Below are 12,095 nucleotides of genomic sequence, written 5' to 3'. Positions count from 1 at the left end.
CAGGAGTGCTTTGGAAGAGGTTATGCCACCCTTCCACTATATTATCAATTCTGTCTTCTTGGTTTAGGGTTCTGTCCCAGGGACCCCTCCTAGGCAGTCCCCTCTGCCAAGAGAGGCTGGTCTTCCTCCAGTAAAAGATAAAGCTGCTGTTTCTACCTGTGCCCCTATCTTTCACTAGTGTGCTCTCCTCAACACTGGCATGAAATGTTTAAGTTTACCCGTTCCCTTAGGCCAGTGTTTAATTTTGTAATAAGATGCCATATGCAGGTCTGCCACCTACTCAAGGGTGCACTGAGGTGCAAAAGAGCACAGTTCAGCTAATGTGTATTTCGGCCCTGAATGAATGGTAATCTGGCTGTTCATACATTGGACCATAATCCCCACCCCTAAAGCACAAACAGTCTTTTTGCTCCTCCGCCTCCAGGAGTTTTGAGCCAGAATACTGCATTCATCATCAAGTGAGAGGAAATTTGAATTCCTTTCAGTGTAGTTTCTGGGCTAACAGAGAAGGGTTTAATTCCTTATTCTGCCTCCCCCGGTGGCACAAAGACTGCATTGTTCCCAGAGGTGGAACCCAATGCCAAGATATGCACTTGCCCCTTATGGCCTGGTGGGCTTTCTGAGCAACCTGACCCCTGCATGGGCAGTTAGGGGATAAATGCTTCAATCTACCCATCTAGGGCAGCTGGTCATCCACCAGAATACCAGGGAAAAAGTTAGAAAATAATTGGGGTGGGACTGGACCTGGGCACCAGACAGAATTTATTTCTACTTCAAGGAGGAGGCAGAATTGGGGGGGGGGTTACTCCATTTCTGCCACCCCATATGTCAACACTACGCCCAAAGAAATGCCAATGTCTTCTCAGTGGCTGTGGGGAATGGTTGCAGGGTTTGGGCTCCAGCTCAGCTGGGAACCAGAGAACACTGTCAAGGCTAGGCAGGTTCAAATACCTTAGCCACCAAAATCTTGCTGTTTTATTTTTGTGCTTTTTTGGCATTTTATGTTGTGGGCAATCTGCACATCCTCACGTGTAGGGAACATTTGTTACTATTCATTGATTGACTCTCCATTCTTTACTTTACCAATGTAAGCCAGTGTGCAAGAAAGAACACATTTTGCAAAATGCCATCTGAATCATATGATAGTATGGGAGGTTTATTGTCATCTATTCTGATTCATTTAGTTTGCATACTATTAGGTTGGACACTTTACTTTGGATAGAATTAGCTCAGGCATATACATATATCCACAGGTTTCAGGGACGTTATAGTTAGGCTGACATTTCATTCGTACAAAACCAGAGAAATTCATCTTTTATAGTTAGCTGAGCAAGCTATAACTCGCACTCCAGCAATGCACTGCTGCTGATGTCATGGATTACATCACTCATGACATGGTCAGTGACATCACTGATAACATCTCTAATGACACCACCGATGACATCATCCAGTGACTAGGGGGCAGATGTATCAAACCATTTTTTTGTCGCAAACGCTGCGATTCGCAAAATAGCAGCGTTTGCGACAAAAAAATCGGAAAATGCGATGTATTATTGAAATCGCATCGCAAAATTAAGGAATCGCTAAATTTGCAATTCCTTAACTTTGCATCAGCATTTAAGGAATCGCAAATTGCGATTCCTTAAATGCTATGTATGCTATGTATGAAGCACCCAAGTTGTGCGATTCCTAATTAAGAAATCGCAAATTACCACCAACTTGAGGTTGGTGGTAATTTGCGATTTCTTTCACAAATGCACTTTTTGCCATTTGTGAAGGTGCCATATGTGGACACATGTAAATTTCAGGGGTGCATCAGGGTGTCCTTGCACCCTTGAAATTATTCTCAATTTGCGATTCGCAAATTGAGAATCGCAAATTGAGAATAACTTCCCATTCATTCCTATGGGCCTCCTGGCCCATAGAAATGAATGGGAAATTATTGCTTAGTTGCGAATTCGCAATTTGCTATTCACAAATAAGGAATATTAAGAAATCGCTTAAAAATTTTGATTTTTTTTAGATACATACCATTTTGCAATTCTCAAATAGCAATTCTCAAAAAATTGGCCTCACTTTTAGCCCGAACGGCTGAATGGATTTGCACGAAACTTGGCAAAATTGTAGGGACTGGTAGCCCGATGTGCCTTTTGTAGGTCTCAATATATGTGCTCCAGTGGATTTTGAGAAATTAACGTTTAAAAAAAGATATATATCTGTAACAGCGGACCGGGCAGCGCTCCAGTACGCGTACTTTTCGCGCAACGGAGCTTTGTGAAGCGAAGCTGATTGGTTCTCCGGCGTCTGTAAACATTCCAAACAGTCCGTAGCGGCCGCCATCTTGTCTCTCGGTAGGATCGAGAGACAAGCGGAGGCCAAACCGAAGGGGCAAATGACCATAAGGGGGCATAGTAGATCCTCCCTGACCGTTTAGGTTTGATGTGGAGGTTTTAAAAGGGCCCCGCGGGGCAAAAAAAAAAAATAATAATAATAATCGAACAGCTGAATGGATTTGCACGAAACTTGGCAAAATTGTAGGGACTGGTAGCCCGATGTGCCTTTGCTAGATCTCAATATATGTGCTCCAGTGGATTTTGAGAAATTAACGTTCAAAAAAAGATATATATCTGTAACAGCGCTCCGCTTCGCGGAGATAAAATTATATCTGTATTACCTAGCTGTTGCTAACACCAGTTAGCGACGGCTAGTAGGAGATAGCGACCATCTTGGGCCCCACTTTGCATGTGAGTGATATTTATCACTAATGACATGCAAAGTGGGCATGCCAAGATGTTAGCGACTGGAAACAGTCGCTAACATCGCTATCTCCTATTATCAACTTTTGGAAATATTCGAGATAAGCGCGAATATCTCCAAAAGCTAGCACCTGCCCTGAGCAGTTCTTAGCCATGTTATCCAATGGGAGGTGGATAACATGGCTAAGAGCATTAGCTCGGTAATGCATGAATATCGCTGAGTTTTCAGCGATATTAATGCATTGCGGTCGTTTTTTATCGTATTTGCGATAAACCTTGATAATAGCAAGGTTTATCTGCGATAATTTCTGACGGTAAAAAAATCGTTGCTAAGCATCGTTAGGGATAAATATCGCTTAACTTTGGTAATATGCCCCAACGTCTGTTAACGTTCGATTCGAAGGAAATCAGGAAGTGTTGAAAAACATTGTCTGCGCCATCTTGTCTTTTTTCAAATGCCACACTTTTGTCGTGCACGGCAGCCATTTTAGATGCCTTGACCAGACCCACTCTGTGCACGCTGTCGATCCTTAGCATGGCTCCCCACCCTCGCAAGCATCTCCCCCAGGCAGTGGTCACCCTCGCTCTCTGTCTTATGCATGGGTAATAAACCTCCCCCCATCTGCGCTGCTCTTCCCTGAGAATCACACCCTGTGCCCGCCCGACACCTCCCTTTCGCCCTATTCACTACCGCACCCTCTGACACTCCTTTTCCTCTGTGTCTGATTGTCCAGGCTGGTCCTAGGGTATCAGCTAGCCCTGCAGATGTAGTTTATGGCCACAGCTGTAAAGAATCACCCCTCTTCAAAGGAGTTATAGTAGATCAAGGCCCACACTCGATGAGATCCGTCACAGCAGAAGCGTTGCTATTATCTGAAAACCATCCTGTATTGTGATTGGGGAGGGGACCGAGCCTGAAGCGGAAGATTCCAGGGATGACTCTTTGTACATCAAAGTTTTTACAATTATGTGTCACATTAAAAATATATAGCACTCCGACAAAGTAGTAAGATTATAAAACTTTAATAATTTATAAATATATACAAGAAAACAAAAATAGTAATAACATATAAACATTTTTAGGGAAAAACAACGAAGTAGCGGTCGGCTGTGCGAATAGTCCCAACGCAGCACAACGTCCAGATTTCCGGCGTGGGGCGTCGCGGGGGGTGGGTCATCAGTAGCAAACTGTTGTGCGAATAGTTCCAAGGCAGCAGAACGCGTTGAAATCTAGATGACACGAAAGTGATGTCTAGTAAGTTGCCACCCAGCAAATAACGGCGTGGGGCGTCGCGGGGGGTGGGTCATCAGTAGCAAACTGTTGTGCGAATAGTTCCAAGGCAGCAGAACGATGGCACCAAGGTGATGTCCAGTAAGTTGCCGCACTGGTTTTGGTATCCTACAATGCTGCTCCGAATAACGGCGTGGGGCGCCCCGGGGGAGGCGGCGTGAACGGGCCTCTCCAGGTGGAGTGTCATCTGTTGTAGTGGGGCGCCCCTTTACCGTTTCAGTTGCCATTCCGTCCGTTTTTGGTCCACTGTGTCAAAAGCCGCAATTCAGCTGAGTTGCGCCCACTCTTGCGGTGCAGCGATAGGCGGCTGTCACAGGACTCTCAAAATGGCGGCAGGCTGTTTCCTTTTTGGGCCTGGTCCACTGAAATGGCCCTGGGACACCTTGGAAATCGGACGCTTGTCTCCTAGGTCTTGGACCCCATTCTCGAAAGCGTCCCCTCCGCCTTGAGAATTCATCAAAAGTTTTGGGAGCCCCGACTCCTGCAGGCTTCTGGTGGGGAGCGGCTGCCATGATTGCTCGCGGAATGACCACGACGGAGCTACGAGATGGTGGTGCTCTCATGCTGACGCCAGCTTCAGTCTGAAACATCCAGAAACAAGGTGAGGCTTTCATCGTTTGGGAAAAAAAAAAAGTTTTCATCCAATGAAAAGTGTTGTTTTTAGGTCATATGATCAAGCCTTCCATCATTAGGAAACCAAAAGTAAAATGAACCAATGAAAAGTTTTATAAACAAGTCACATGACCTGTTATGCGGCATAGGGTATAAAATGCGGAGAAAATACGTTGGCACGTGAGGCGGCGTCAGTAGCGGACCGATGTGCGAATAGGCCGAAGGCAATACAACGCGCCAAGATCCGGATGGCACCGAGGTGGTGTCCAGCAAGTTGCAGCACTGGTGTGGCCATCCTACAATGCTGAAAGTCGGCGTGGGGCGCCCCGTTGGCCTGTGAGTTTGCGTCAGTAGCGGACCGATGTGCGAATAGGCCGAAGGCAGCACAACGCGCCAAGATCCGGATGGCACCGAGGTGGTGTCTAGTAAGTTGCCGCACTGGTGTGGCCATCCAACAATGCTGAAAGTCGGCGTGGGGCGCCCCGTTGGCCTGTGAGTTTGCGTCAGTAGCGGACCGATGTGCGAATAGGCCGAAGGCAGCACAACGCGCCAAGATCCGGATGGCACCGAGGTGGTGTCTAGTAAGTTGCCGCACTGGTGTGGCCATCCTACAATGCTGAAAGTCGGCGTGGGGCGCCCCGTTGGCCTGTGAGATGGCGTCAGTAGCGGACCGATGTGTGAATGGGGCCGAAGGCAGCGCAACAATATTTTCGGAATAGAAGACACCACTAGGCGCTGAGATGCCAAGATCCGGATGGCACCGAGGTGGTGTGTAGCAAGTTGCCGCACTGGTGTGGCCATCCTACAATGCTGAAAGTCGGCGTGGGGCGCCCCGTTGGCCTGTGAGTTTGCGTCAGTAGCGGACCGATGTGCGAATGGGGCCAAAGGCAGCGCAACAATAGTTTCTGACTGACACCACAAGGCGCTGAGATGCCAAGATCCGGATGGCACCGAGGTGGTGTCATAGTTGAGAGTTCTGAGCAGCGGTTGTAACACTGTCTGAAGCTTATTTGCAGCTGCTGCAGCTTCACTACGCGTCAAGATCCGGATGGCACCGAGGTGGTGTCTAGTAAGGTGCACTGGTGTGGCCATCCTACAATGCTGAAAGTCGGCGTGGGGCGCCCCGTTGGCCTGTGAGTTTGCGTCAGTAGCGGACCGATGTGCGAATAGGCCGAAGGCAGCACAACGCGCCAAGATCCGGATGGCACCGAGGTGGTGTCTAGTAAGTTGTCGCACTTCTGTGGCCATCCTACAATGTTGAAAGTCGGCGTGGGGCACCCCGTTGGCCTGTGAGATGGCGTCAGTAGCGGACCGATGTGCGAATGGGGCCAAAGGCAGCGCAACAATATTTTCTGATTTGAAGACACCACAAGGCGCTGAGATGCCAAGATCCGGATGGCACCGAGGTGGTGTCTAGCAAGTTGTGGCACTGGTGTGGCCATCGTACAATGGTAAAAGTCGGCGTGGGGCGCCCTGTTGGCCTGTGAGATGGTGTCAGTAGCGGACTGATGTGCGAATGGGGCCAAAGGCAGCGCAACAATATTTTCTGACTGACACCACAAGGCGCTGAGATGCCAAGATCCGGATGGCACCGAGGTGATGTCTAAGTTGCGGACTGATGTGCGAATGGGGCCAAAGGCAGCGTAACAATATTTTCTGTATGGAAGATACCACTAGGCGTTGAGATGCCAAGATTCGGATGGCACCGAGGTGATGTCTAGCAAGTTGCTGTACTGGTGTGGTCATCCTACAATGCTGAAACTCGGCGTGGGTCGCCCCATTAGCCTGTGAGATGGCGTCAGTAGCGGACCGATGTGCGAATAGGCCGAAGGCAGCACAACGCGCCAAGATCCGGATGTCACCGTGGTGGTTTCATAGTTGAGAGGCACTTCATCTGCAGTGGGGCGCCGAGATCCGGATGGCACCGAGGTGATGTCTAGCAAGTTGCTGTACTGGTGTGGTCATCCTACAATGCTGAAAGTCGGCGTGGGGCGCCCCATTAGCCTGTGAGATGGCGTCAGTAGCGGACTGATGTGCGAATGGGGCCAAAGGCAGCGCAACAATATTTTCTGAAGAGAAGACACCAAAAGGCGCTGACATTCTAAGATCCGGATGGCACCGAGGTGGTGTCTAGCAAGCTATGCAGTTGAGTTGTGTGCGCACTTGCGGCGAATAGGTCGAAGGCAGCATAACAATGTTTTCTGAATAGAAGACACCACAAGGCGTTGAGATTCGGTTACCACCGAGGTGATGTCTAGCAAGTTGCCGCACTGGTGTGGCCATCCTACAATACTGCTCCGAATAACGGCGTGGGGTGCCCGAAGGGGGGGGGGGAGCCGGCGTGAATGGGCCTTCCTAGGTGGAGGCTCGTCTGCTGTAGTTGGGCGCCTCTTTACCGTTTCAGTTGCCATTCAGCTGAGTTTCGGCTGCTCTTGATGCTACAGCGACAGGCGGCTGCAAGAGGACTCTCAAACTGGCGGCCTGTTCTCTGGATTTGGGCCTGGTCCACTAAAATGGCCCTGGGACACCTTAGAACTCGGACGCTCGATTTTTTTTTCCTTTCCTGTACATGCAAAAAAAGGTAAATGCCCGGTACGTTACACGCTTCATCTGCCACGATGAACTCTCCAGAGGAACCGAAAAAAAATATAGTTGTGGTAACTATACCATGCATCGTCATATGGAGAGGTGGCACCAATTAATTATAGTGCTGCATAAAAGAGAGATTTGGAGGAGAACCCCTGACCTGCTAGTACATTCATCAAAGAAGTGGCACTGAGAGCTTCAGAGGCAAGGGAAACGGTCCCAAATATTTAGAAGAACTTTGGAAAGATTAAAATGACATGTTTAGATTGTGGCAAATTAATTTCATGTGGACAGATGAGTGTTACTCTAATAAATACAGCATATGAACATCATCATAGTCGATGGTTGGTAGAGACATTTTGACTATATCCTGGACCTGCCCGTCCTCGCCCAAAATGGCGCCGGAATAAATGGGACTCGTAACTCCTTGTTGTGTACTGGTTGCAGAACCTTGAAATCACGAGATACGTATGCAGTTTTGAAGCACATGGCGGGCGGGGACGAGAATTGATTGAATATTTCGACATCCCTATTGATATTAAGTTCTGATGTGTTATTGATTACTGTACTGTTGAAAGTTCGAATTAACGTCACCCATGGTACTTGCCCGCAAATGTATATCTAGATAATTTTATTGTAACTGGCCCTGTCGTATTTTAATTATAAAATGTACGTCCACCGATTCCGTAACTGTTAGACACCTTAGTTCTTGCAACCTAATGGCCCGCCCGTTACGTTCCTCTACAGTGTAAATGTCTATTCATCATATACGATTACAGTTTGCTCCGTGGCAGGGCCACGTGGTTATAGGCTCGTATTTGTATAATGAAATTTTCACAATAAAGGTTTTTAAAAGAAAACATGGTAGTAGTATATACATTGGTAAAGTTTTTAATAATAGTCACTGTTTTAGAATCATTAAAAGGCAAGTGAAATAAAGCAGACCAATTACATGAAGGGTAAAAGGTATAATACGAAGGAACGCAGTAAAGATAAATGGTCAAGGGCTGTTGTGTTTTCTATTCCTGCAACATAAAGTGATCGATAAGAATCTCATATTCAGGCGTATCGGCGACTAAGACAGCAGGTCGACCCTCTTTTGCTCAACGGCTCCGTCATGGGACGAAGAAACGCTCTTTTTCTCGAAAAAAGAATATATTTTACTTGCAGGACAGTTGTAAAATTTCCGGGAAAGTACATTAGCCTGGAACATTATAACATATATTTAAGAAAAAATAATGTTCGGAAGTAATGAAAAGCGTAATTTTTAGGTCATATGACCAAGCCTTTCATCATTACAATAAGAAAAGTAAAATGAACCAATGAAAAGTTTTATTAACAAGTCACATGACTTGTTATGCTTACGTTACGCGCTGCGCGCCCCGGATGACTTCCGGATGCGCTAACGCGGCGCGTCATATGACGCATTACGCGACAACGCAGGTCCAGAATATAGTCAAAATGTCTCCACCAACCAGCGGTCGGAACACAACCCCTTTCAGCAGGCTAAATAGTTCTGTTAAATGACAACAGAAGGGACAGGCAACAAGAACCATCAGTCAAAGAGGGGAGGGCTAGTTCTTCTCTACCGGGTTACATTGGGGCGCTACCGGAACTGATCGAATTGGTAGTCTACAGTGTTTCTGGATGTTTCAGACTGAAGCTGGGGTTAGCATGAGAGCAGCACCATTTCGTAGCTCCGTCGTGGCCATTCCGCAACCAATCATGGCAGCCGCTCTTTATCGTTATTTTGGGTGGGGTGGGTGGCGGAGCCGAGCTGTTTTGCAGCCATCATTGTGTGGAGTTCAGTTCATCTCACTAGTTTTGTATTTGTTATGAGGGGTTGTTCCTAATGTTTCTATTTTAGCGAGGTCAAAAAGAGATCCCATTAGTGGCCTACTGATTTTGCTCGATTCCTTTTCTTTTTTTTTACACGATTTTTCGTTATCTGCAAAGACTAAACAGAGTATTGCGACTCTGTGTTTGTTTGTAAATAGAGAATGAACCAAAGAGAACTAATTCTAAAACAGTAAATACTTGGATAACAATCAATCAAATGGAGAGAGAAGCAGGCACGACGGATTACAACGGGGGCAAAGGCCTGCGTTAACTACCTTTCACTATCTGCAAAGAGAGAGTACTCCTAATAGAAATGAGGGGGGGGGGGGGCACCATTCAAAGCAGATCAGTGTGCATAAACACGAAAATGTTTTCACTTACCACGTACTTGACATTCGACAGCTTATGATATTTGCTATTAAAAAACCATTGAAATTCACTGAAAAAACCATAGGTTATAGACCATATATAGTTAGGAATTAGCATTTACAAAACCTTGAAAATTCACTGAAAAAACCATAGGTTATAGACCATATATAGTTAGGAATTAGCATTTAAAAAACCTTATTTTACTCACACAAAACCATTGGAATTCCATATATAGTTAGTTGCACTAACTATATATTGCGCACCCGCAATCCACTGCTGATCATGTCACATATTACATCATTCATGACATGGTCAGTGACATCACTGATGACATCACTGATGACATCTCAAATGACATCACTGATGACATCACTGATGACATCTCAAATGACATCACTGATGACATCTCATTTGACATTACTGATCACATCACTGATGACATCATTCATGTGATAATACGATGAACCTCTTCAGACTCTAATATAACCTTAGATACACTCAGTGTAAACAGACACTCATAGACTGTCACTCATCCATGGAGTTACTCAGACACTTAGTCAGTCATGCAAAGAATCAATCACACCTCCATTTCCTCAACTATACAGTTATACACACCTTACTTATTCAAACATATACTAAAACATATTTACTCACTTATACAATCCTGGATACAAGTTCACAATGATCCATACAACCACTCACACATTCACTGGCTCTTATGCACAGTTATTTATATATGTCAACTCTCACATGTACTGTGTTTTACATATGTACTTACTTTGACATGTAGCACTGAGATATCCATTCACTCACCAATACACTCATGCACACAGTCAACCGCCCATACAGCTGTTTCCACATGCACTTTTGAACCCATACATCTAGTCAATCAACTGCTCACACATCTATGCAGAGAGTCATACACCTCCCAGCCACCCAGACACACACTCAGTCTCCCATACAAATGCTTGGGCAACCAATCAATAACCCATACAGTTAATCATATAGCTAATGATCAACACATGCAGCAGTTTACAGAACAACAGACATAATGATGCACAAATTAAGACAGTTTAGTCACTAACCCATGCACTCAGTGAGACACATTTAATCAGTCACTCATACAGTCAGCCATGCCCCTACTAAATCCTTCATCAAGACACTTATACATCCACTCATTCTTCAATATGTAAGACATATTTTAACTTTACAGAATTATACAGTCACTGGATGTAGTCATCAGTGATGTCATCAGTGATGTCATTTGAGATGTCATCAGTGATGTCATCAGTGATGTCATTTGAGATGTCATCAGTGATGTCATCAGTGATGTCATTTGAGATGTCATCAGTGATGTCATCAGTGATGTCACTGACCATGTCATGAATGATGTAATATGTGACATGATCAGCAGTGGATTGCGGGTGCGCAATATATAGTTAGTGCAACTAACTATATATGGAATTTCAATGGTTTTGTGTGAGTAAAATAAGGTTTTTTAAATGCTAATTCCTAACTATATATGGTCTATAACCTATGGTTTTTTCAGTGAATATATATATATATATATATATATATATATATATATATATATATATATATATATATATATATATATATAAGACAAAACAAGTTGTCTCCGCACTTCCTCGCTGGTGAACAGAGACAACACGAATCCCAAAAGTCAGGCACCAGGCACTGGTAAGTTTATTGTTTACAGGCTGCAAATCTGACGCATTTCGGGCAGTTGTCCTTGCTCACAGATAGCCAAGGTGTATTGAAGAATGAGTGGGTGTATGAGTGTCTGAATGGATGATTTAGTGGGTGCATGACTGATTGTACAAGTGAGTGATTAAATGTGTCTTTGTGAATGCATGAGTGAATGACTAATCTGTGTGAATGTCTGTATCAGTCTGCAGTTGGTGTGTAAGTGGCTGCATGGGGTGAGTAGCTACATGAGTGTTTTATATGGGTTAATGATTGGTTGTCTGAGTACATTTATGGGTGTCTGAGTGTCTGTTTGGGTATGTGGGGGGGTGACTCCCTGCATGGATGTGTGAGAGGGTGATTCAATGTGTGTATGGGTTCATGAGTGCATCTGCGAGGGGCTTTATGGATGAGTGAGTGTTCGTATGTCTATGTTGGTGAGTGAATGGATATCTCAGTGGTCTATGTGTGAGAAACTACATATGTGAAAGGCAGACTATAAAGAGAAGGAGCGCCACAAGTGTCAATTCGTATCACAATCAATTATTGAAGTCCTTCCAATAAATAGTCCTCAGGCAGTGGGTTCAATGCAAAGTTCTTCTTCTTTATTATATATCAACAAACATTATTTTTCCAAGCCGCTCAATTCTTATTTAAAGTCAGCCAACGCGTTTCGTCCTCCATGGACATCATCAGGGCTCCAATTTTCATAAGAATCTGCTGTCTTAATGCTCTTCTAAACACACTTTGTATTGCTCAGCCAGGCAATACTACTGTATGTAGTCAATATTCAAATTGCATTGATTCCAGATTCCAAATGGAATCTTCGCTCATGATGTTTTTGGAAAATTCAGCTGTGTCATCTGTGCAGCCACTGAGCCAACATCTTGTACTAACTGAGGAAGGCGGAAGCTGAAACATTGTAGTGGAAATAC

The sequence above is a fragment of the Lissotriton helveticus genome, chromosome 6 (assembly GCF_964261635.1).
Source record: "Lissotriton helveticus chromosome 6, aLisHel1.1, whole genome shotgun sequence".
NCBI lineage: Eukaryota > Metazoa > Chordata > Amphibia > Caudata > Salamandridae > Lissotriton > Lissotriton helveticus.
The sequence above is the reverse complement of the archived record's forward strand: the minus strand, read 5'-3'. Positions refer to the sequence as shown.